The sequence below is a fragment of the Coloeus monedula genome (genome assembly GCF_965178545.1).
Source record: "Coloeus monedula genome assembly, chromosome: 1".
Classification (NCBI taxonomy): Eukaryota; Metazoa; Chordata; class Aves; order Passeriformes; family Corvidae; genus Coloeus; species Coloeus monedula.
In genome coordinates this window covers 150,978,864-151,003,454 of record NC_138781.1, presented here as the reverse complement: position 1 = coordinate 151,003,454, position 24,591 = coordinate 150,978,864, and positions in this window count along the sequence as shown.

The window sequence follows — 24,591 nt, the reverse complement described above, 5'->3', positions numbered from 1 at the left end:
AACTGATTCCATCATTTATCAAAAATCCTGTCAAAAGTGGACTACCAGCAAAAGTAGAGTACCTTTCCCTGTATAACAATTTCAATTTTTTCAATTCAATTCAATCTAGAGTATAAAGATTTTCCTTATGTGCTTTTTAAAAATCACATGGAAATTAAACTTAGTGAAAATAAAATGTGGGAAAGACCATACACTTTCAAAATATTTTTTACATTTTTTTTCATCAGTAGTATTAGTATTTTCTTGGCACTAATCCAAGTCTCCAAGCAAAAAAAAAAAAAACCAAAAAAAAAAAAAAAACAACCAAAAAAAAAAAAAAAAACCAAAGCAGGCTCTTGACCCCATCTAAAAGCAGCCTCGGGAGAGACATCGGTCTCTTAATGACAGATCCTAATTTTGGTTCCTTTATGGCCATAAAATGGTGCTACAATTCCCTTTTAAACATGCAGCAAATTTCCCTGTTGAGTCTGGTTGGCTGTGGACAGAGATGTGTGCAGAAGCACATCTTCCTGTTATTGTCTGTCCTTCCCGTGATCCTGCTCAGGACAGCACGGTACACCTGCCTGTGGTGGTGTCCTGCTGCAGTCTGCAATGATTTCTATTCCCAGTTATAGGTGCTGGAGACCAGGATCCCTGCACTGCAGGAGGTAAAAAGGGTAATTCTTATAGGGTCAGACATGTAGGAAGCTCTCCCTCATTTCCATTTCCATTTTCCATCTGCTCCTCTATGTATGTTAAGAATAAATATAATTTTTCATATAGAAAGCAGAATTTCACAAGGCATGGGAGTAATAAATTCTTAAAGGATGGATATATTTCTTGCTCATATGTACAGATGCCTTTTATCCTTCTGTGTACTGAAGAATAGAAATGCTGCCAGTCTCTTTGCTCACTTAAAAGACCATTCAATGAGCTACACTAAACATTTGCATAGTACAGGCCATGGAGTTTCACCCAGGGGTTCCTGCATTGAGCCTTATGCTTCTGTAAGAGTAAAGCAAGGGGAATCAAATGTATCCACCTCTCCCCACTGCTTCCAGAGTACTCACTGGCTTTTGTGGGCCACAAGAGGAGCCCATTGTGCTTTGCTCAATGGATGGAAACTCCATGTTCTTGTGGCCTGGGAATCCCTGTTCAGAACAGCTGAGCCATCACTTAACTTTCAAAGCATGCTATCTTTGAAAAGATAAAACACAAAGCAAAACACGATATCCTTATTTTAGCTATCTACATGTCAAAGCCAAATAACCTGTGGTACTTGGTTAAGAGTCTTGAGGATGGAGGCAGTGCTCAATGGCTGCTGCAATCCAAGCAAAGTCCAGGTTTATCAATAACCTGTTGTGTGTGGAGATATGAAAGCATATGGGAAGGGCAGAGACTGTGAGGAGAGAGGTGAGTCTGAAAGTCATAATAGGAAGCCTTTGTGTAATGTTTAATTATACTTATTCTATGCATAATTTATAATAGTTTTTCTAATATCCTGAAGATATTTGGCCAGAACTATTGTTACTCCCTCGTGGAAAACATAAAATTATAATCATGCTCATATTCATTAATAGAAATAGCATGCAACAAAATTGTTTCTGGGTTGGAGTTTTTATTTTGACATTTAGGGAGAGTGTAATTCAAGACCAAAAAGCTAATGATATACAATATGAAAATTATTATGTACATGTCACTGAAAATATATAAAATTTACAGATTTCATAGTTTCTCCATTTCATTATTCCCGTTCAGAAAAAAAAAAGTGATTTTTAAGTATATTAAGAAGTTACTAAATTCATTATACATTGGCTATATGTAGATAAAACTATATGAAATAGAATTAATTTTTTTCTAAAAAAAACAAACCTCACTGTTTGCAGTACCTGTCAAATTACATTAACCACCTGCATTTGGAAATTCTCCACGTAGTCTCTGTGAAAATGATAAGAAATCTAGGACTGAAAATTAACAACTTTCCAGACACATGTTGGGTTTGTTATAACAAGATTCCATGCATGACTATCTTTTGTCTTCTGTTTTACATATGACATAATCAGATAAGAATATTTTCCACTTATGGTAATGAAACACACCTTTGGAGATGAACTATATGAGACTGAAAAATAAAATTAAACTGAGAGGGAGGAGAAGATGAGTCAGGAAAATTTTAATAGTGATATGAACCAATCTTCTGCATACACCAGGCAAAATTACTACATAAGGCAAGTACACAGTGATGGAGGTGAGCCTAGACAAGTGCTCCCTCTCTGCCCAAGTGGAAGGGGGGTTGCTCCACTGCCTTACACCCAGCCTTCTCTGCAGTGATTCATGCTGACTTTGTAAGGGCACCAGCAGATACACAGCCACTCCAAAGCCTTCATTCACCTTGTGTGACACTGGTTCACAACTGATTGACTACCTGTAAGTAATAACAGATAAGTTTTCAGGCAGCCTGCAGCATGGTTCCAAGAAATGTGAACTGTCCATTTATTTCAGCTGTCCGGGAACATGTGTCAACACTGGGAATGATTTCATTTCCTGAGGAGAAAAGTGGATTTCCAATTTGCACAAATTACTGTAAGCAAACATGTCATTCTGAATGACCATTAGGAGACTATCACCACATATTTTCCCACTTCAAAACAGAAAGGAAAAAGACCATTAACTTTTTCAAGCATAAGAAAGGAGAAATGCAGTTTTAAGAATTCAGTGGACGGGAACAGCAACATCACCATATTTACACTATGTGAGCAGTAAGCAGTGTATTGCCTTAGTGACCCATGAGGTCAGAGCTTATTTTTTAACTTTGTCATTGGAAATAGTGCCTCCCAGTTTCCACCAAACCTAGCTGTGGCTGGAAATGGAGAGACAGACTTGCTCAGTGAAATGCACAGAATGCATCCAAACACTCTTGGTGTGTATCATGTCCACATCAGAAACTGCTGAGGCAGCAGGTAGATAGTCTCTTTAAAATGTGAGTCACAGAAGGGGATGTGGAATATGCAGACCTGCTAGTGGCATCCTCATCCTTCCAGGTTTTTGTCTTCATTTGAGGCAGCGTATTGAAAATGATTCAGAAAGTGCCAGTATGAAAAAACTTTGAGAGGTGACCTCCCATAATTTATTTGTTATCTCTTACCTCCCTTTCTCATCTTTCTAGAAGGATAATGTTACTAAACCATTTCATTTCATAATTCAGTAGTCAAAAGATGCAGCTTGAAACACCAAAGAAGGTAAATATTTACTGAGGCCTCAGAGAGTGAACTTCAGTGGCTGGAACTTAGCCATTCTCTCAACTGCTCTCATTTTGGGGTTGGACGGTTTCCTTCCTCAGAAGGGCAGGCTCTGGCACTGAGGGGACTCTCTTATGGAGACCCCCTTCTTAGACAGCACCAGTCGGAGTCCTGAGCCTCTAAATTAACTGCTAACACACCTTAGTTCTTTTCCACTCAAGGACACGGGAGTAATCACAAAGGAGCAACATGGCACAAAACTTTATAAGGAAGATTAAGAAAAACCTGTAAAATGAGTCAAATTATTCCATAGCTAAAAATAAAGCAACTGGCAAGGTCAATTATGAAAAAAAAACCATTCTACAGATCAAGTTTAGAATGGAATTAGGAGGCACAAACAAAAGGGGAAAGGAGGAACAGAAGGGAGGCCAGAAGTTATCTGGCATGATTAAATGGCAACTTCCAAATAGCAAAATGAGTCAAACAAAAATCCTTTATTATATGACCCTAATGAAGCCAATAAACAGAAATATAAGTAAACAGCTGTTAAGTAAGAAGAAAATTAGGAAGGCCGAGATGGATTTCAAAGAAAAAATAACTAATGGTGTGAAAACAAATGAAAATCAGGGTGCCTGAAAGAGATCAATAATTTCAATGAATCATCAGGGGTGGAAGAGTTCTATGAAGGAATGTAAGCATATTGATGAGAGGCTTAGCAATTTTTTTTGTAGAAGTTTCATGAAGGAAACTTCTCGGTGAATATTTACCTTGTACTTGTTATTTACTGGCATGGAGAAGGAAACATTCTTAGATATTGAAATTTCAGGAAAAGAAATAGTAACTCATAGAGTGATAAAATTCATCAGACACAAATCAGATACACTTGAAAATTCTAAGGGAGGGTAAAGGAGGAGAAAAATAATCTACAAAAATATGCATTCTGTCCTCAAAATACCCATTTTTCCAAAACAGAAGGTAGTAAATATCATATGTAAACAACTGCAGCCAGAATAAAAAATTTCTGGAGGGTACCTCAAGAGAGGGACCAACCAGCCCGACCCTTGTAGAAGAAAGTTACATCACCCTATTATTCCCTTGGAGTTTTCTATATGTCATTTGTGCAGTGGATAAAGGAAATACTGATAATGACATATATATTGACTCATCAAAGGTCTCTGATAAATATTTTGAGAGCAGGAACAAGCAGAATCCGTAGGGGAAGAACACCAGGATCCAAAGCAGAAGAACAGGGCTGAGTGCTACTCAGTGCCATGGCTTTGACTGACTAATGTCGAGTCGAGTATTATTGTTCCCTCCTTTCTGTTGGTGAAATCTGCTGCAGTTTGTGACTAGTGGGTCTGACACAGTGAGGATGGGTGAGACTGTACACGTGAATGTCACACCTGCACTAGGACTGCTGCAGGGATATTGCCAGCTGTGTCCAGAACACATTGTACCCACTGGGCTTATTCAGCATTTTCCTTCAAGAATCCAAATATCCCTGGGAACCAGCAAAGACAGTGTTCTGACTGACAGATATTGGGACCTGTGAGGTCTGGCTACCCTGTGTGGTGGGAGATAACACAGTGGAACGAGATATTCGTGTAGCAAAGTGCAGCACATTGTTGTACCTGCAGCCCCTTTACTCATTACCTCTAACAAACTTGAGTTGATCTCACTTGCCTGCAGTGAGATGTTTGTTCATTCTCTGGCTTCTTTATTCATAATTGCAATCCCACAGAGACTGGATGTTTTACTAAAGACATTAAATGTGACCAGCAATCTCCATTACTTTAAGAGACCACACAGTGTTCCAAAGTGCCTTACATTAAGACATTACTCCATTAAGGGCATTACTCCATTAAGGGCATTACTCCAATAGCTGAGGTTAAACTTCTCTAACTTGTTTGCTTACAGAATAGCACCAACAGAGAAGGACGTAATTTCCAGTCCTAGGAGAAAACCCTCCTCTCTTCTGTGTTGCCTCCATAGACCAGGATCACTTCCCCAACCTTGGACTGTGGTGTTTGGTTTCCAGTATCCAGCTGGGACACCAGGGATCCTCATAAACCTTGTGGCACAGGAGTTAGGCTCACTCTGAGGCCTTGAGAGTATGTCTCAAATGACAATATCGCTGTTTAGGCAGATGGATCATGTTTAAAAAGCTGAATTGGTTAAGTACTTCAATAAATCATTTAGTTATCAGAATGTGAATGTTATACCACCCTTTAGGTATCCAAATTTGAAAAATTTACTTTAACAGAACCAGTGGTTGATCTCAGTCATTATTTAGTTTTCTGTTTGGGCAGATCAATAGAGCTCTCACAGTTATTTTAGAAATTAACTGGGAATATTTTCAGATCTTATATATAATTATTTAAAACAAGGCTAATATATATTATCACTGCGTTAACAGACTTGCAGTTTCCAAGTCTTTTTCTCACAATGGAAGTAGAAAAGGTTAACTTGTTTTTTAGTAAAGATTTTGTTCAACAGTGAAAAGATCACAGTTAATAAATAAGTCTTTGGAAAATTGTGTTTCTGATTACATTGTAACCTGACTGAAAACCAGCTAATAAAAGTTTGATAAGATTAGGTAGGGAGTTTCATTCTGGATATGTAGGATGGACTTCAGCTGTGCACACCATTTAACTTTAGCTTATGCTAAACTTATGCACACCATAAAATAAATATATCTCTGACATAAAAATAACTAAGATTCCTGATTCAGTCAGTGGAGAGACAAAGTATTTTTGAAATAAAATTTCTGTGTTCACTCTCAGATGCCTCCTTTTTGTGTGAGGTGTGTGGTACTGTGTTCTCTCACTGCCTGTGCAAACACTAGAGAGAACCAGGTCATGTGTAGAAGTTTAAAGTAGGTCAGCTGAGCCTCATCCATTCAAATAAGTGTATGCACACCTCCTCACATTAGACATCAAACTCAGCGGTCCACTCTGGGAAATCCTCCTGCCTTCAGGCTCTATACACAGAAAGAAGAGTCACCTATTCCAACAGGTGATGCGCAGCTATAGCTCAAGATGCATGTATCGTCCAACACCAAAGAGTCCATTCACCTTTATAGACCTTTTCACCTCCAGGGAAAGATGTTCTACCTTAGGCACCCAGGTACAGGTGCCCACAGTCAGATGGTGGGACTTCTTCCAGAGGTGGGAATTTAAAACCCAGGATCATTTCTTCCTTATTTTTACCCCCATAGTTGTTACCTCTTTTTTTTAATTACTAGTTGAAGTTTTCCTGGGATATTTGATCCAGATATTTTATAAGTATTTCAATCTATATTGGTTTAGGCATTATGAAATAGTAAAGTAGAACTTAAAATAATATATGAATGGAGTTTTATTTAAGTGGTGCAATGTCTGTGGTTGCACCATTTTTTAAAACTTTTTCTCTCTCTTCTGTAATGTGCAATTTGAAGGTCCATGAAACTAGCACTAGAAACAGAACAGGACTTTGGGAAAGAAATCTGCAGTACATGCGCATTGCACTGATAGTTTCTTGCCTGCAGCAGCAATTGTTTTCCAAAGTACATCTCCTGTCTTACAATTTTCTTACCTGCAGTAGCAAAATAGTCATTTAGAAAAAAAACCAAACAACAAACAAACCACCACAAATCTCATTTATTTGGTTCTGACAATCTCATCTGCTTAGGTCGCACACTGCCACTGGCCATTGCTCACATTCTTGTTAAATCAGTGGAACACAAATCTGAATGTTGTGCAGTATTGCCTGTTCTGGAAAAATTAATTTAAAACATTGAAGTGGAGAGTTCCTCTCTGCAGTAAAGGTGTAAGCAGAAGGTATACATATGAAAAGGTTCAGGGAATGAATGAGTATGGCTTAAGTCCAAGATCTCATTTGATATCAAATAACAAGTTTTGAATAAAGCAAAATAAATCATCTCTGGACAGTTTTATTTTCTAAAGGCTCGGACATAGGTCAATGGTCTACTGAATACATGTTTTCTCTCCAAAGACAGAGTTTATATCTGCAGTAAGCCACTATATACATTGATTTACAATTTTTTTACTGCTGTGTTTGCCATTACTTAAATTCTTACCCTGCAAGTAGCATTTTGGTAGAAATAAATAACAGATGCCCTTTGGCCAAACTGTTTGCAAAGTACACTGCCAACCTCGTGTGCACTTCACCACAGAAGTATAACAAAAAGTAGTTAGAAATATTATATGGATTCTAGCTCTGTTGAGTACATATAATCACATTTTCTTACTTTTCCTTTCTTTCTTATGTAATTCCATTTTTAATACTTGCTACCAGGATTAAAATGAGGCCGCTTTCTCCCAGATTGGAAATTTCATCTTTTTTGTACACCGTTATTAGAATTCACAGATTTTATTAACGTTTTCATTAAGGAATATGCAGTAATGAAAATGTGAAGGATTCAGATGATCAGCTCACTGAAGTGAGCTGTGACTCACTCCAGAGGGTGATTGTGACTTTGGAAATTTCACTTTGGGAAGTGTAATTTGTTTCCCTGCAAAGGGAACTTGGATGATCAGTGATGTCAGATAGGGAAACAACCACCTGAGAAAGATTTATTTTCCCATTTCTCTTTCTAAAAACAAAAAAAAACAAAACAAAACAAAATAAAACAAACAAACAAAAAAAACCTAAATGCACTGGGAGGAGGTTGTTCTCACAAAGGAGGTATATAGTTCTGCATGGTAAATTTACCTGCTATGGCCTGTTAATTTCTCATTCCTATTACTGGCCATGAATGCAGCAGAGCTGTGAGTGTTCTACCTCTTCCTCTTCCAGGATATTCAGAAACTGGGGCAGGGGCATGCAGCTAATGCTGACCTGAGAATCTGCAATGTGCTCCTGCATTGAGAGGTTACACCTGAGACAGCCTAACCAAAAGTACTGACATATGGCATGTTGCTGGCTCTAAAAGCTATTCAGTGTCTTCTTTGGCATCACACCCATGAGATCAGGAAGACATCACTTAATTGTGTCTATCTTCAAGCCAGGAGGAAGAGTTGCTTTCACAGAAGTGTTGCAGAATTTATTGGCATTTTCTATAGAAAGTAGTGCAGCTAAAACATCTCTCTTACACTTCCTGAAATTTAGCCTCATAGAAGGGTGAAACTGTGCTATTTTTACTCTTTCCTATATTGAGTTGCATCTCTACATTTTTATAGATTTATTTTTATACTGTAAAATACTCTCAAAAGTACATAACATTGTGTATTAACGGAAAGTCATGGTGGGACAAGCAGACAGAAAAAGTAAAACTGGAAACCAGGCCCAAAGGCCCTTAGAAATTCATGTTCCTAAACTAAGAATGAAAACATAATAATTTCTTATATCTCAATGCAATCTTCTGCACAGCTGATGTTTATTTTGCTTGAACATGAATGTTGAGCACTGGAGTCCTAAGCTCAAAAAGTCTATGCCCTGAACTACCTATAGACTTCTGGCAGATATAAATTTTCCCTTGATATGCTTTATACATATCAGTCCTTACGGTAGAAGCAATTAAACTAGAATAACTTTCTTCCTTCCTTGCCTGTACAGAAATAACTTTAATGCAGACTGATGAATGCTTGAGGGTACAAAGTAAAGCACTTAGAAATAAGGAAACATCACAGTCAATATGGCCCTGGGAATGGTGATTTGTATATAAGCATTACAATACCACATTTAAGTACCTGATCATGAATTATTTTGCTTCCTTGTCCTTGAATTGAGCCAAACTCATACAGGAGAATAATTTGTTGGGCTTATTGCAAGAACCTCCTTTGCTTCCTGCAACAGAAAAGCAGTCTCAGTAGGATGACAGGTGGAACTGAAAAACTGGATTTTCCACTTCCCTCTGCTACAGATTTCATGTGATGCTGGACAAAACCACTTCAGAAGTCATTGTTCTCTGAGCTGCTCTTTTACTGTGAAGGCGTCAAACAGCAGACCCCAGGGTCTAATTTACTCAAATGCTGAGTGCTCACAGCTGCTACCAAAATCACTTTTAACAGAGAAACGAAGAAAACAATCTAAAACTCTCAGACCAGGAAGACATGAAATGTCTTGGACTAGTCAGAAGGCAGATGAGTCAAGAGTATCTACAACACCAGCACTGGGGCTGGGTGCTTGCTATGCCAGTCCCTTTGAACTATAAATACACGTCCATAGCACAGCAGAAGCGTCTGGGATCTGGGCATCTGAGATAACCTCTGATCTGCAGAAGAGCCTCAACAGAGCAGCAAGAATGCTTGTGTGGGTCCCTCCTCTTTCCATGACAACTTTCTTTTGTATTATAGCAATTGAGTTCTACCCTTTGCCTCTCCTCATATGAACGACCACTTGATAGCAGACCAAGGCCAAGCTGGTCTTCAGCTGTGCAGACTGATACTCCTGCATCAGGATTAGGAAATAAATCTTCATGAGGGCTACCACATTGCTCTGAGATCATCTGAGCTCCTGCTGTGGTGTGTCCTCCAGAAAGAGGAATTTAAGACTGCAGAGAGGTAGTTGAACTCCAGAGCTGTGAACCACTCTGCTGCACCGGTCTCTATTTTGGGTAGGTTTAAAACAGTGTGAGCAAGAGAGTACTCAGGGTTAGAATAAATGCCTGGAAGCAATAAAATCTTATCTTTCTGCTGAAAAGTTACCTGTCCAGTAGGATTCTGTTTAAAGCCTTGTTGGCATAAAAATAAAGGGTAATTGCTATATTTTACGTCTTTTTTTTACCCACTTTCTGATTTTCATAATAATGCGTGTTCAGTTTGGAATTTAACTGTCTCATCTGACTGGTTAATTATAAAATAACTATTAAAAGCCCAGCAAGCACTTACGCGTATTTTTTCCTTTCTGACTCTATGGGGGTTGTCAGACAATAAATTTATGGAATTTTGATGTTTAGCTTTATCTTTGCTGTTTTATATTTGCTTCTTCCTGGGTTTTATTCACCTTTCTCCTTCAAATGTAAAAATATTGTTGACCTCTCCAGAAATTAGTGAGGTCATACTGCTTTTACCTTGTTAATAATGAAAACTATAACCTATCTTAAGAATTCTATGGTATCGCTCCAACAACTACCGTGAAAAATGTCTCATGAGAAAGTTTTGCAGTTTCTAGAACCCCTTACTGAATCCCTGAATTGCTAATGCACCAAAGAGTTGTTGCTTACATGGAACATATGATTTCATTTCACTCCCTTCTCTTTCTCACACAGAGCAGAGCTCAAGGGTAGCAATTTTTTACAAAAGATTTTGACAAAAGATTCAGTTCACCACAGCTCCTAAAAAAACATTCAAATGTTGAGGTTCATACAATTAATTGATTTTCTAGGCTATGAGCTACAAGTGAAAGAAAGTCCTGAATTTGTGAATAGAAAGAATCCCTGTAAGACAAAACAGTTTTTAGTAACAGGGAAATAAAGCTGGTACCCCAAAACCAAGGATTAATAAAGAGCAGGCAAGGAACCACAGCGTAGCTTTGTGGGGAGATCTGGCTCTGATGCTGCACAGGGTTAAAGTGCCCGTTTGTGTACATATGTGGGTGTGAATCCATCTATGCAGCCTCCTTCTGTGTCATGGCCAGGAGAGACCCTCTGTTGTACATGGCCCCACTGACCACCCCATGCCTTCCCAGCCTTCCCACCAAGATGTAGTGAGAAGAGCAGCCAAACCCCCCTGGAACTTATCTTAGCACGTTGCTAAGCTCCGACATGAATAACCTGTCTTCCTTACAGCTGAGGATGATTTTGTCCACCCTTTTTTTCATATTTACATTCCCAGGATCTTAAACACAATAACACTTCCTTTGATTACTCACAGCTGCCTAATCAGCCTTGACATTACAAGTCCTACTTTCCTTTTTTACCAAAGGAAAATGAACAACCAGCCTCTCCCTGCATCATAGGTCAAACATCAGAGACTACAGCTTTACCTGATTTTCAGATAATACTTCTCCCCTTATGTGGCTCACCACTTCTCCAGACTGTAGCAGACCTCTCTAGCCCTGAGGATACAAGTACTTACAGTAAAGCCAGCCACAATATCTGTTTATTACTAGTTCTGAATTAGGTCCAAATTCAAGTCAGGGAGAAGCCCAGATGAAGTGCAGAAGCATTCAGTGTTCTGAAAAATACTGTAACGGTTAATATTTTAACTTCCCACTTCATGTCCACTGCTTCAGAAAGTTTGGCTGCTTTAATATAAAACTGAAGTAGAAATTTGGATATGAGAGAAAAGAACATTTTTCTGGTAAGCATTCACAGAGGTTCACCCAGCTTGGTCCTCAGCTGTTATTTTATCAATTAATTGAGTTGATTTCAGCTGCACTCAACTGCCTTCTGCCAGCTGGGGGTAGGACATGGTCCTCATCTGTTCTTCTTGGATTCATAAATAAATGAATAACTGTACAACAAATGAAACCCATGCCTCTGGGTCTGAGAAAATGCACACAGGACCAGTAACCAGACCTAGGAAGATATCACCTGAGGATGAGGAGTGAATTCAGAGGAAGCCACCAAGATGATTAGAGAGGGAGCACCTCTGCTATGAGGACAGGCTGAGTGCATTGGGGTTGTTCTGCTTCAAGAAGATTAATCTTCAGGGTGACCTAATTGCCATCTTTAAGTACCTGGAGAGAGCCTACAAGACAGAGACTATTTACAAGAGGGTGTGGTGACAGTATGAGGGGGAACAGCTTCCAACTGAGAGTAGGTTTCAATTAGATATTGGGAAGAAATTCTTTATTTTAAGGGCGGTGAGGCCCTGGCACAGGTTCCCCAGAGAAGCTGTGGATGCCCATCCCTTAAAAGTGTCCAAGGTCAGGTTGGAAGGAGCTCTGTGCAGCCAGGTCTAGTGAAAGATGTCCCTGCCCACAGCAGGGGTGGTTGGAACTAGATGATCTTTAGGGTCCCTTCCAACCCAGGCCATTCTTATGATTTACAAATTAGTTATGTATTGGTATTCATTGATGTTTTTTAAGAACAGATATGGGTGAATTTAATGAAAAGATGGTCAGATACAATTATATGTGAGCAAAGGCCAATGTTCAGGTGCCACTTTCCTATGGTAATAGTCTGTGGTGACACAAACAGAAGCTGTAAATTCAGTGCACAGAAGGGAAAGACCAAAGGGAAAAATATCAAATCCAAGCTATTTAAAATGAGGAGAAACAAGGACTAAGAAAATTGCTGTTAAAAAGAGATGCACAGGCAGTGTCACTGAGCACTTATATATTCCTTTTTAAAAGCAACTGCAGGTATCAGAGTGCAGCCTTTATGACCAGCAGATCTTGATAATCCTTTTCTATCCTTTAGCTCAGTGCTGGGTTAAAAGTGCAATGGAGCTGGAAGGGGAACAGCTGGAGCACATGGCCAAAAATAGAAAGTGTCTACAAGCAGTCAAGGGTGAGGTGGCAGCACACACAGCCACACGCCTTCAGCCAGGGCAGCCAGGATGTGCTTTTTGGCAGCATGGGCAGAGGACAGGCTCCTCTCAGTGATCCTTGGTGCTGCACTGACCTGCATCCCACAGCACAGCAGTTTCCTCGTGGAGGAGGAACGTGGAGGCAGGAACCTATGGGTAAGTACAAATCTCAATGGAGAAGGGAAGAAGTGCAAGTCTCAGTTTCACTCTGCCACAAAGAACCTAAAGCAATCTTGCCCAGGTGAAAAGGCCATTCTCCCCTGAGATTCAGAAACAGAGACCAAGGTAAACTGGTCACTACTACTATGTGTGTCTCCCTCCTGTGCCTCCCATGGTGGCTGTATGGACTCCATGTGCTCATCCTGGGGGTGACTATGTCTTCCCTTGTGCTCTCACTCCAAATCTCTTCTTCTGCCTCTGAAAAAGGAACTGCTGTTTATCTTGATAGATTATCATGAAGCTATATTCATTATTCTACCAAAATAGCTTCTGATTCTGTGCAGACAGGTGTTAAAACGATGCCTATGATAAAGAAAAAAAAGTTTAGAAGAGGCTATGCTGCATCCTCTGGAGGCAGGTGCTCTCTGAACCAGGAACTTTTGCTTAAGCCATACCTGCTGAGACCTTCTGTTTCAGGAATCTTGAGTTTTGCACAGCACAGGCTTTACTTTTGGTGAGAAATAAACAGGCTTCAGGGAGTGGAGGATGCCTCAGCATCTGCTATCTGTAGCTATGAATTAACTTCTCCATGGTGCTGTTGATAGGCTTGGCACATTCACAGGCTGGGAATAAAGCAGTGGCTATTGGCCACAGCATATGTGCTCATTTATACTGGATTTTCTCATCTGTAAATGGGCATCTGCTCATTCAGCCTGGGAGACTGATATACTGTTCTTTCCTCCATGCAGGAAATGAACACACTTTCAGTCTGCTTGGACTCCCTGGCTACCAAGGCTCAGGCTGCCATTTGCCATGGAGGTATCAACTTTTAGCAGCTATACCAGTGCAAGGACAAGGCAAATGGCAGTTTGCAAATTTAAATTCCTCAAATTTAAATGGATAGACAAACAGAAGCTCAGAAATGGCTGAGAAAATAAAGATACACTCTAATTTTAGCTGCTGCTGAAGCACTATCACACCCAACTAACTCCCTGTGTGGTTGTAAGCCTATCAGACAAGATTTACAGTGGTATCTAGACCTCTAAAGATAAAGAGGTGTTAAGGGAGAGCTATTAAAGCATCCAAATGAGTTTCCCCTTTACTTTCTGTAAGATTTAGTGTCTTACCTGAATGGATAATTTTTGCAAGTGTTCCAGACGTCTTTAAGACTCCACAGTCCTGCAGGAAGATCCCATTTTACAAACAGCTGCAGTGTCCAGGCCTCTGCACTGCAGCAGGTCACTTCTTTCAGGAGTGCTGACACCCATGGGCATATTTCTGTGGATCCCTGTATGTTGCTGGCAGGTAACTTGGGTTTGAAAGTGCTCCTTGTAGGTATCTGCGGTACATGCAGCATCTCATCCTGCATTGCATCTAAAATAGGCAGATGGTGTGAGTATTGCCCTCTATCCCAGCCAAAATGTCTGCCTTGTTATCCTTCTCGGTTATGGCACGAGCTAAGGGTAGGATACATCACACCTAACTTCAGCCTACTTAAAGCTAAATAGCCTTTTTAAGTTTGCCTAACTTTCCTCTGAAGTGATAGAAAAAAATATAATTCATAAAAGCAATTGATCCCTGCTATAATACTTCACTCTTTAGGTGGCCTGGGTCACTCACCAGTGATAGTTACTTGTCTTCAACGAGTAAGGGGGAGGCAAGATGATGATCTCAGACAGTGAGTCAGGCTTTTTAGATCTTGATTGTCTTTTATTCGAGCATTAGATTATTTTACAAAAAGAGAACAAGCTTATTGACACAGAGACACTCGAGCTGAAGAAAGGCCAGACACTTGTCAAGGTTCTTTTTTGGTTTGTTTTTCCTGTTTTAGCAGTTATTTTAATAAAATATTTTTTATCTCATGGTTATGTTTACACACCATAATGCCTGCACTGTGAATTTATTATAGCTGGCTAAGAGCTAAACAAGGGCTCATACAGAACAGGCTTCTTGTGTCAAATTACAGTGAGCTTCAGGCTGCAAGACAGGGGCTGTGACTGTTGGGTTGACCTTGGATACCCACCCAGCTGCTCCATCATCCTTCCTCAGCAGGAAAGGCGACAAAATAAACTGGAAAGGCTCATGGTTTGAGATATATATGGGGAGATTCACTTGCCAATTACCATCATGGGCAGAACAGGCTTGACGTGGGGAAAGGTAATTTAATTTATTGTCACTTTCAATACATTTTACTAGCGAGAGAAAAAAGGCAAAACCAAAGCACTGTCTCCAGCCCTTGTTCCCAGGCCTACCTTCTCCCTTCCACTCCTGATTTTTCTCCCTCAGAAGGTTCAGGGAGTGGGGATGCTGACAGCTGTGTGGAGACAGGACTCCCTCTCCTCAGGATATCGGCCTGCTGCCCCCAGCCCAGCCACAGAGGTGCAGCAGGAAAGGTGAACAGCTCACCAGGGCAGAGCTCTCTGTGAACATCACTGCCTGCCACGTCCACATGGTCCTTCACTCCTGTCTAGAGCTCCTCTGTTTGCAGAGGACAAACAGTTTGAGCTGTCTCAATGCCTGAAATAACATCTCTGCCTGTACTGGTGTCAGCAGCAGTTTTCTGCCCCTCTTGGCTTGGTAACTCAACACAGAATTCCAGGGGAAACAAGTCAGATTCGTTTGGTTTTTTGCCTTGGACAAGGGCCATAAACAAACATAGCCTGTAGTACAGGCAGTGTTAAAAAAAACCCCTTAAAATAGTTAGAAAGAGACGTTGAAAGCAGTTGTCCACACAGACAGATGTTACTGGGGGTCCAATTGCTCGTGGAGCTGTCAGTCAGCTCACCTGGTAAAATGATCAGTGAAAGGTCCTTCACACCACCATGCCATGCCTTCCCCAGGCTGGCCCTGACCTAACTCCTGTTTATTAAGAGAGTGATTTACATGAATGCCTGCTATTTTTCAAGCTTTCTAGCATACATCCCACCTGAAGTCATTATCCTCTGTCTGAGCCTTCCTAATCACCATTCCACAGCAATCAATTAGGAGGTGACTAACAAGCAATTAGGCCTTCAAGAGAGTGAATAAACACTCCAAACACTAAGATCTGGCCTTGTGTAAGTATGCCCTGCAATCAAGAATGAACTAAAATGACAAAATGTTCTGAAACCAGAATTTGTCCTCAAGTAGAACAGTGCAAGATCGATGAAGGTGGCCTTTTGCTGGCACATAGGTGTCGTCTCTGCCCAGAGGATCTTTCCAGGAATTGCCAGTAATTTACTGAAAGAGTAAAGTTACTCATGGAGCAGACAAGGTTTTAAAAAAGAGAAGTTTCTCGTCCCCCTAGCAACAGCAAGAGGGGAGCCAGCTTAACCTGGGTCCAGCACAGCTGAAAAGCTGTGATGGCTGTCCAGCTGTCCAGCCTCCACTTCTGCTTGAAAGGTAATCTGGTGCCTCTATTTAAATAAGTTTCATTTAGCACATTTGTGAAGCTATGAGGTCCAAATTTTCAGTTTTCCTGGGCTGTGTCAGATTAACTCATCCATCAACAGCTTGGCTGTGTGAAGGTCCAGAGACAGGCAAAAGGGCTTAGCTGGGTATCTTATTTGAAAACAAACAAACAAACAAACAAAAAAAAAACCTAAAACAAAACCACAAAAAAATTCCCCCAACTAGCAGGCCCAGGTGTAAATAATTTATTTATTTGTAAATTTAACCTAAATTCTGCCAACTAACATTAACTAGAAAAATCAATGAAAACAAAAATTAAACTGTTGTTCTTTCTGGGTCTGAGTATTTTTTCATAACATTTGATATTTTTCAGTTGACAGTGGCATTTCAACACACAATAGACCTACTTTTATCTGGGGGAAAGTAAAAAAAAAGCCATCCAGGCATCTTTTAAATTATTATTATTATTATGTTGACTTGATGAGTGAATCAAAGATGGAATCTCTTGCATATTGTAATAATTTTTATTCTTTCCAGTGTTTTTTGGTTGGTTGGTTGGTTTTTTATCACAATGTGCAGCTCCAGGGAAGGAAACACACTTGGTCTGAAGATCCCAGCTGCCTCAGTCCTTTGTGTGGGGTGTGCTTGGAGTGAGCCAAGTGCTCATCTGGGTAAATGCCAGACAAGCTGACCCTTATTTCACTGCAATCAGCGGCAAAGGATCAGGCCCAGGAGGAGTGAGGACCCTAGAAACGAGATGCTTTGTCAGCTCTTTGCAATAGACACTTCATATTTTGGGATGTGTCCTTTAGTGACCTCCTGAGGTTGTCAGGGCTGTGGAAGCAGCTGTCCCTACAGGGTTCCTTGTTGTCTCAGAGGTCTCTCCTCTTAAATTAACAGACAAGTACATAGAATGAAAGCGGAAAGTTCAGCTACTTGTAAACTGTGAGTTTGTTTTTGCTTTGTTTTCTTCTGTATTGTTTTGTTATTGTAGTAGATGGCTGAGAACCCTGGTCCTTCTGGCAGTAAATCATGTGCTGAAAGCAAATAGCATAAAAAAACCAAGATGCAAAGCAACTGTCAGGGAGGTTTAAGGCAATGTGTTAGCCAGAGAAATGAAGAGTTTTTTCAAGCATGAGAAAAGTTCTTGCACAAAGAAGATCCTGAGTAGAAGAGAGAGAAAGGAAGGCTTTGAGACTAAGAATTTTTTTTTTTTCTGAACCCTCTAAATAGATAAAACAAGGAAAATTCTGGATTTGATATTGATATGAAATGGAAATGCTCTCTACCCACAATGTGTTTGGAAAGTACAGGTAGTGCTGGATTTCGTCTAGCAGCAATTTCTCTTCTAGCCAGTGGTATAAGAATAAAATCTTGTCTTTGTACCAATAATTTCACAATAACAAGAGTTGCTGATTGGAGTTTTCATCTTGTCTTATTGTTAGAGGATGAGATTTACCAAAAGTCTCACAGAAAATTGCAAAAGGATACTGTAAGTGGAGAATCTCAGTTTGGAGGGTTCAAAAGATCCAGAGCCATGTCAGCAGGGATTTATAGAGGGATATTCTGTTTGATTGCTCACTGCAGAAAACTGAGGCCTAAAATCCACGAAGACTTTAAATTCAATAGTAGGATTAATGGGTACAGAGACTCCATGCCCAGATTTCATTGCAGAAGCACCAGGGTCTTAACCTCCACAAATCAGAGAGAGACAAGTTCATAGGCTTTGTCTTTCTCCTCATACAGGGTAGGTAACACATCTGCAACATGTGTGCAAGATTAGCAACTGCAGTCTTTGACTCCCAGTCTCAAAATATCTTGTATTTCCCAAAGCCCTAATTCCTATGATTATGTTTTGCTTTTCTTTTTGTAATAAAAGGGACCTTCTGAACAGAGAAGAGTGCTATATATTTCTAAGATCAGAAGAAGAATTAAAATCTCAATGCTATTATTTTTCCTTCAGTTTTAAAATATCTTGCTGCTTAAATTAGTCTTGTATGTTCCCACTGTCAGTCTCCTGACTCCTGAAGACCAGGCAGACGTATAAGAAAAGGATGATCCATCATGTAGGGAAGCTACAGAGCACTAAAACAGGACTAGGTTAGGCCAGTGCTTGCCCCACTCCTACTCTCCATTTCTTTTCTCCCAGGCAAAGTGTCAGGGATCACTTCTTTCTGCTTCCACAAACCCTCTTCTTTAAACCAGAGACACTCTCAGAGTAGAGGGTTGAACAGATTTAATCTTCTTCCCTCCCTGCAGCTAACTGTGAGCTCTGGCAGTCCAGACAGTTTTCTCATTGGAAAAGGCACTTGGCCTTGCCCTGTGACTCTTTATCCACCTAGAAGATAAATCAGTAGACTCCAGTGTGAGCAGTGACTGTATTGGTATTGCTATTAATAATATTTTACTGTCAGACTATCAGGATGATGTCTCTTTTCCCATTATTTTTGGTCCTGAAACTCCTAGGCCACTTAAATTAGAAGAACCAAAAGGATTGCTGAAACAAGGGAAAGTAAACCAAAAATCAAGGACTTCTTGCTCACTTTGACTCAACTTTGTGGTATTATCGTCCTGCTCCTTTTTGTTCATTAGAAGTACAGGACAAAACTTATGTGTATGAATGTGTTCTGTGGCTTTAAGATATTCCTGAACTTTATGGGCCAGTGAAGGTATTCAACCCTTGTCTGTTTCTGATGGCATGCAGAGAAATTGCTAAGCTTTTCTAATTGCATTAAACCACTGCATTATCCTCCTTAAAGTGGGGGATAATAATGCAAATCAGGACACTTGCTAGAAAGTGTGTGTCATGCACAATCATGTAAATGTAAATCTTCTTGTCTTTCTTTTTATGTATTTCATGCAATGTTGATGGTAAACACTTATTAATCATCAATTTTTATGAACACTCAATTTTCTTAGTCTGTATGAGACAACGTTGATCTTGCTTTCAGTCTGGATGGTGTCAGGGTTTGTGACTTATTATTAGACTAAAAATGTATGGCTTAAAATTGAGTCTGGTAGAATAACTATTTTTGAGCCCTTAAAATATACTGGACCACAACTTCCTGAGCTTCAAACTTCACTGCGTTCATACATTTCCACTCCCTTGAGAAAGAATGGAAACAGAAAGCCCCAGATTCATCCTGGCTTACTGCAACATAAGCAAGAGGTGCCCCCATCAGGGAGCTGTCAGTCTAAATCTCCCATGTGTTCTGGAAAGAGACAGTTATCTCTGTGAAAGCATTGTTGTCTATCCACCTTATACACGATGGATTCCACCTGAGTCCTTGACGGAACATGGAGTTCTCTCAGCTCCCGCCTGACATTAAATCATTCAGCTAAGTTCCCACTGGATATAATAAATCTGGGCCAAGGAGAGTTGCTGGACACAGCAAGAAACTTTCATAGGCTATACCTACTTTCCGAATAAAGATGAGGGAACACCAATGGCTACCAGACCCAGACTGTAAATACTGCTGTATTCTTCAGACCAGCATAATTTTGGTCTAGGACATCTAGAACTTCCCCTAGGACCTAGCAGAGGGCAGAAACTCTCAGTGCTCTGTGCACAGTCGTCCTTTAGAGAGCAAGCAAAGTTAACAGTATGGACATGGATTGTTCTGTGCCAGTCAGCCAGAGTACTAAATGGCAATTTTAGACACAGGTATTTTACTAGAGTTGATGTAACTGGAGCTTGGATCAGCCCCAGCTGCCTCCAGACATCCCCAACCAATGCCAGATGCAGATATTTTCAAGCTTCTCTTCTGCTAAAATCTAACTGCAGATAAATCAATGCAATAACAGCATCTCATTTAAAAAATGTGGGCAGCACTTTGAGAGATTTCCATTGCCATGTCACCAGGTTATGATCTGCTTGTGATTTAAATGTTCTGATTGTTTTTATTTAAACCAAACAATTTATGTCTCTCTTTGTGACCTTGCCAAAGTAAACATGTCAGGGAAGAGGAAGGGTCACAGTTTGACAGACCTGCTTGCATGGCCATAGGAAATAGCTCTCAAACAGACAAACCTGACTTACAGAATTGTTTGATTTTAATCAAATGGAAGTCTGCACTAGAAAACAGATCTTGATGCCTAATACAATGTCTAAATTAAAAAGGAAAATAATAAATGATGCCCTGGACTGTTCTTCAGGGAATGGAATTACAAATCCAGCACCACTGAACACAGATATAGAAAGAGTTTTTCTGAATTACTATAAAGATACAACTGAAATTCTACCACACCTCCATGCCACATGAAAGTCAATCTATGAGTGTAAGTCAAAATGAGTACTGTTAACGAGCTCAGTGGAAATACAGCTGTGAACATTTGGGATGTTTAAGAACTCTAGGAAAAATCATGGGTCAAACATTGAAAACTGTTGGGGTTTTTTTACTTATATCTTATGCCACAATGTGGGTGGTCTACAGTTTAGAAATGGAAGATCAAATTCCAAGACCATTCAAACCCTCACATCAGGTAGATCTTTAACTCTGAAAATTGTATGTTAATTAAGAATAACTTGAAACATATGCATCCAAAATTACAGGTTGTTTTTGAAAATAATGGCATTACCTTGCCTAATTACCCCATGTAAAATAAGGATGAAAGTTGGCAGCTTCCTGCTCTGCTAATCCCATCTCTCGCCCCACATTGCCTTCAGGATCTCTATCTCATACACAGATTGCTGGATTTGTTTGTGCTTTCTTTCAAGATTATTCAGTAATGTTCACCAGCACCATCACTTAAAAACAAACAAACATAGAAAGTGTCTAATTTCTGAAACAACACAAGTTTCTCTGATATTAAAAAAAAAAAAAAATTGAAATTCCATTTTTGATACTGACAAATGCAGCCACTTTTGTAGTTCTTTCATTTATTTTTCCCCCAACAATTATCAGTTGACCTTTTCAGGCAATTACAATTAAAAATTCATTGTTATCATTTTATTTTGAATAATGTTCTTGTAGCCATAACTGTCTACAGTTCTGCAGAAGGTTTTGGTTTTTTTAGAACTTGTTTATTTTTTCAAGAGTATCAGCTGAAATAATAAAAGGATACAACTTTTTTCTGTAAGTATTTCTTTTTTGGTTTTTTTTGTAAAGAACTATCTCAGCAGCAGCGCAAATATCAGAGCATTCCAGGCAGATCTTATGTAAATTATGTAAATTAATTTGTCTGATCTTCATTTATTCCAAGTAATTTTTTAATAAAAATCTTGGAAAGAACTGAAACTGAATCTTAATGTCTCATCTCTAGGCTTCACATAGCTTTTAATTTATGTCTTTCAAGCAGCCTACGAACCAAGCAAAATATAATCACATGTTTGATTTACATTCTGAATTACATAGTATTCTTACTACTGTAGTAAGAGTTCCCTGTATTTTGCCTAGCAATTGCTACTACAGAAACGTTATATAACATTAAAGCAGTTTTTGAGAATTAGGAACAGAACCAATTTTTTTCCTGTCCCTAGTTCTGTGCTGTAACCACACCACCAAAATTATGTCATTTGTTTGGTTTTTTTCTAGGACCAGAGGTCCCTCTTTGGAAGGATGGAAAGAATTCATGACTGACTGGCAATTAACTTCAAAACCTTTAAGGTGGAGGAGAAAATGCAATCTGAACCTCCCTGGTTCTGTGCCAAACTCTTTAACAATTCACTTTGTATATAAAGGGAGCCAAAGAGGACCATGATGGGCACCACAGTCAGTTTACTAGGAAACAAAATTGAAGAAACCTCCTCTTCTGAGGGTCCCAGTTGGGTTGTGGCTTTTGCTGCTTGGAAAGGTGTCTGTAGAGTTCAGGAACCTGCAGGCTTTGTTCCATGGGCTTAGGGACTTCATAACCTTAAATTCCATCATTATTTTACTGTCTTGTAAAACATGCTTAGGCATTTCCAAAGATTCTAGGGAATATAACAGCTTCTGTGCCTGGGAACATGCACTTTTAGACAGAAACATCCTTTTTTTAATCTGTCAGTTCTGTCTGATTCAACGGAGTGTCTCACTGTTGCTGCAAGGGCATGTGTGCAAAACCTCACGCAGCACTGGCCTTTCGTGTCTCCCGAGGAAACAAAAATTCTTCTCCTTTCCCAGACACCTGCAGCTGAAATTTTGGTGTGTTGACACAGCACCAGCTCAGTCCATGCTCAGGAGCTGCCTACACTTCTTGGAGATATGGATTTAAGATGTGTCCCCATCTGGTTTGGCAATATTTTCCACTTGCTTTAGAAAAATGTTATATATATGTACAGAGATGTAGGTTTCAAGAGACAACATCTAAATGTACAAAGCTGTTCGAGGCCTGTATTTCTTCTTGAACTCAGTTCAGGACTTCCTAGCTTCCATAGCCGAAACTCTACAGGGGTTCCAATTAAATGAATGAATGACCCTTTCTGCGTTTCAGCACTAAATGGAAAAAATACCCTAGGATATGAACATAATCATAGAAAACCTTAGCTCAGAAAGGACTACTGGAAATATCTAGTGCCACTCTTCTGCTCAAATCAAAGCTAGCTTCCAATTTGGGTGAGGCAGCTCAGAGACTGATTTAGCGTTCAGTCAAGGTCTGAACATCCCCAAGGCTGGAGCTTCCACCATCTCTGTGAGCACTTCTTCCAGTGTTTAACTACACTCATGGTGATTTTTGGTTTTTTATGTTCTTATGTTCCTTATATCCTAACTGAAGAATGCGGAGTTTCCAATGATCAGGAAGACAAGAGGGGTTCATGAGAAGGGGCTGATTAGAGAAATTAGACAAATGGAGTGCAGAGAAAAGGCTTGAAGCACTGCTTGATAATGGAAACAGCCGTTTGTATCAGCACTCTGGGATCCTCAGTGAAATGTCAAAACAAGAATGAGAGCAGTAGAGGATTCAGGGAATAATCCTGCCTCTCAGTAGGCTCTGAGCCAATTTTTTCAGATGCAAAGCTTGATCACAAGGTGAGCTTTGCAAAGATTTAATACTTCTCACTCTCAAAATAATGCTCCAATTATCAGAATCTTAATTACCAAAACAAACTACAGGAGAAAAAAAAAATATTCAGCATTCCATTTTTAGCTGCAGGCAGCTGCAGCTGAGCACAATGACAATAGCAATGATTAGTTGTCCAAGGAAATTGCAACGATGTTTGTGAATAAACTTCCCCGGGTTTACATTTGAAGATTATTAAAAACAATATGGTCAGTTGCTCAGTGGGGTCAAGAACTTAGAGGTTCCCTGCAAGTGTCTTCCCAGAATCTCATCATCCATGTTTCTAAAAAAAAAAAAGTTTCTTTGTTTCTCATCATCTCTCTAACGCTGTAGGCTCACATGAGCTGTTCAAACATAGCCAAATGATCTTCACTTTTTTACTTAGTCTCTTTATGGCACATGGATTTCATTTGGTATTTCAGGGAGAGCATTTCCAACAGACATCCAAACACAGATGAAATGTTATTGAAATCGTTCCCTCCTGCAATACAGAGAATAACTATCAACCCAGCACGTCAGTGTCATTTAGATTGCTGGTGAGACACTTCAAACTGCTAGGTCTGGGGAGAAGCTCACATTAATCTGTAATGCAGAGGACTTTAGGGAGACTATTTTAATATGGTACGACCAATTAATTAACAGCAGAAGGACCTGAGCAATTCACATCGCACCAGGATAATTGAATCCATGAGATCATGCCTCTGAAGGGATATTAAAGCATAGCTTGGATGTACTGAATGACAGCAGAAATGTAGAGACATCACCACAAACTGATCTACAGGTGAAAGTCACATCAGTACAGCTGCTAATGTGGAGTCACACCTGGATCATTAATGTAATCCCAAAGGCTGTGTGAGTATGCATTTCAGAAACAGAATTGCTTACTTTAGACTATCTTAAGTCTGGCTCTGAAAGGCATATTTTTGGAATAGCTCTTACATCAAAGCTATCCCAAAATAAAAATCTCCATCATCATAAAAACCGTACACTGTATGACACCCCTTAAGTCCCTTTTAAACATTTCTGTCAGGCAACCAGCACTCTTTTTCTCATTTCTGTCAAGGTCCAGCTGCTTTGTAACTTGGTCTGGCTCTCTCAGCCACATTTCCACCTCCAAGAGACTCCTCTGGGAAGCTTTTGACCAGCTGCTGAGGAAAGGGAGCTTTGTCAAAATGAAGGATTACTTATTTACTCAAATAGCTGTCAGAGGAGAGAGTTAGCCCAAGAGCAAAGCATCATCAAGTCTAACTAAAGTTCACAATCTCCTCATAAGTTTTAGATGCTCCTGGTTGACTCAAAGAGCCAGGTTCATTGCTTCAAGCTTCCTCATCCTCCTTTGCTTCTCTTGGGTTCACTCCTGAAATATCTCCCTTAAATAGCTCTTTTGCTGCCTCACTTATTCCCCCATGCCAGCTCCAGCTCTCCCCCAA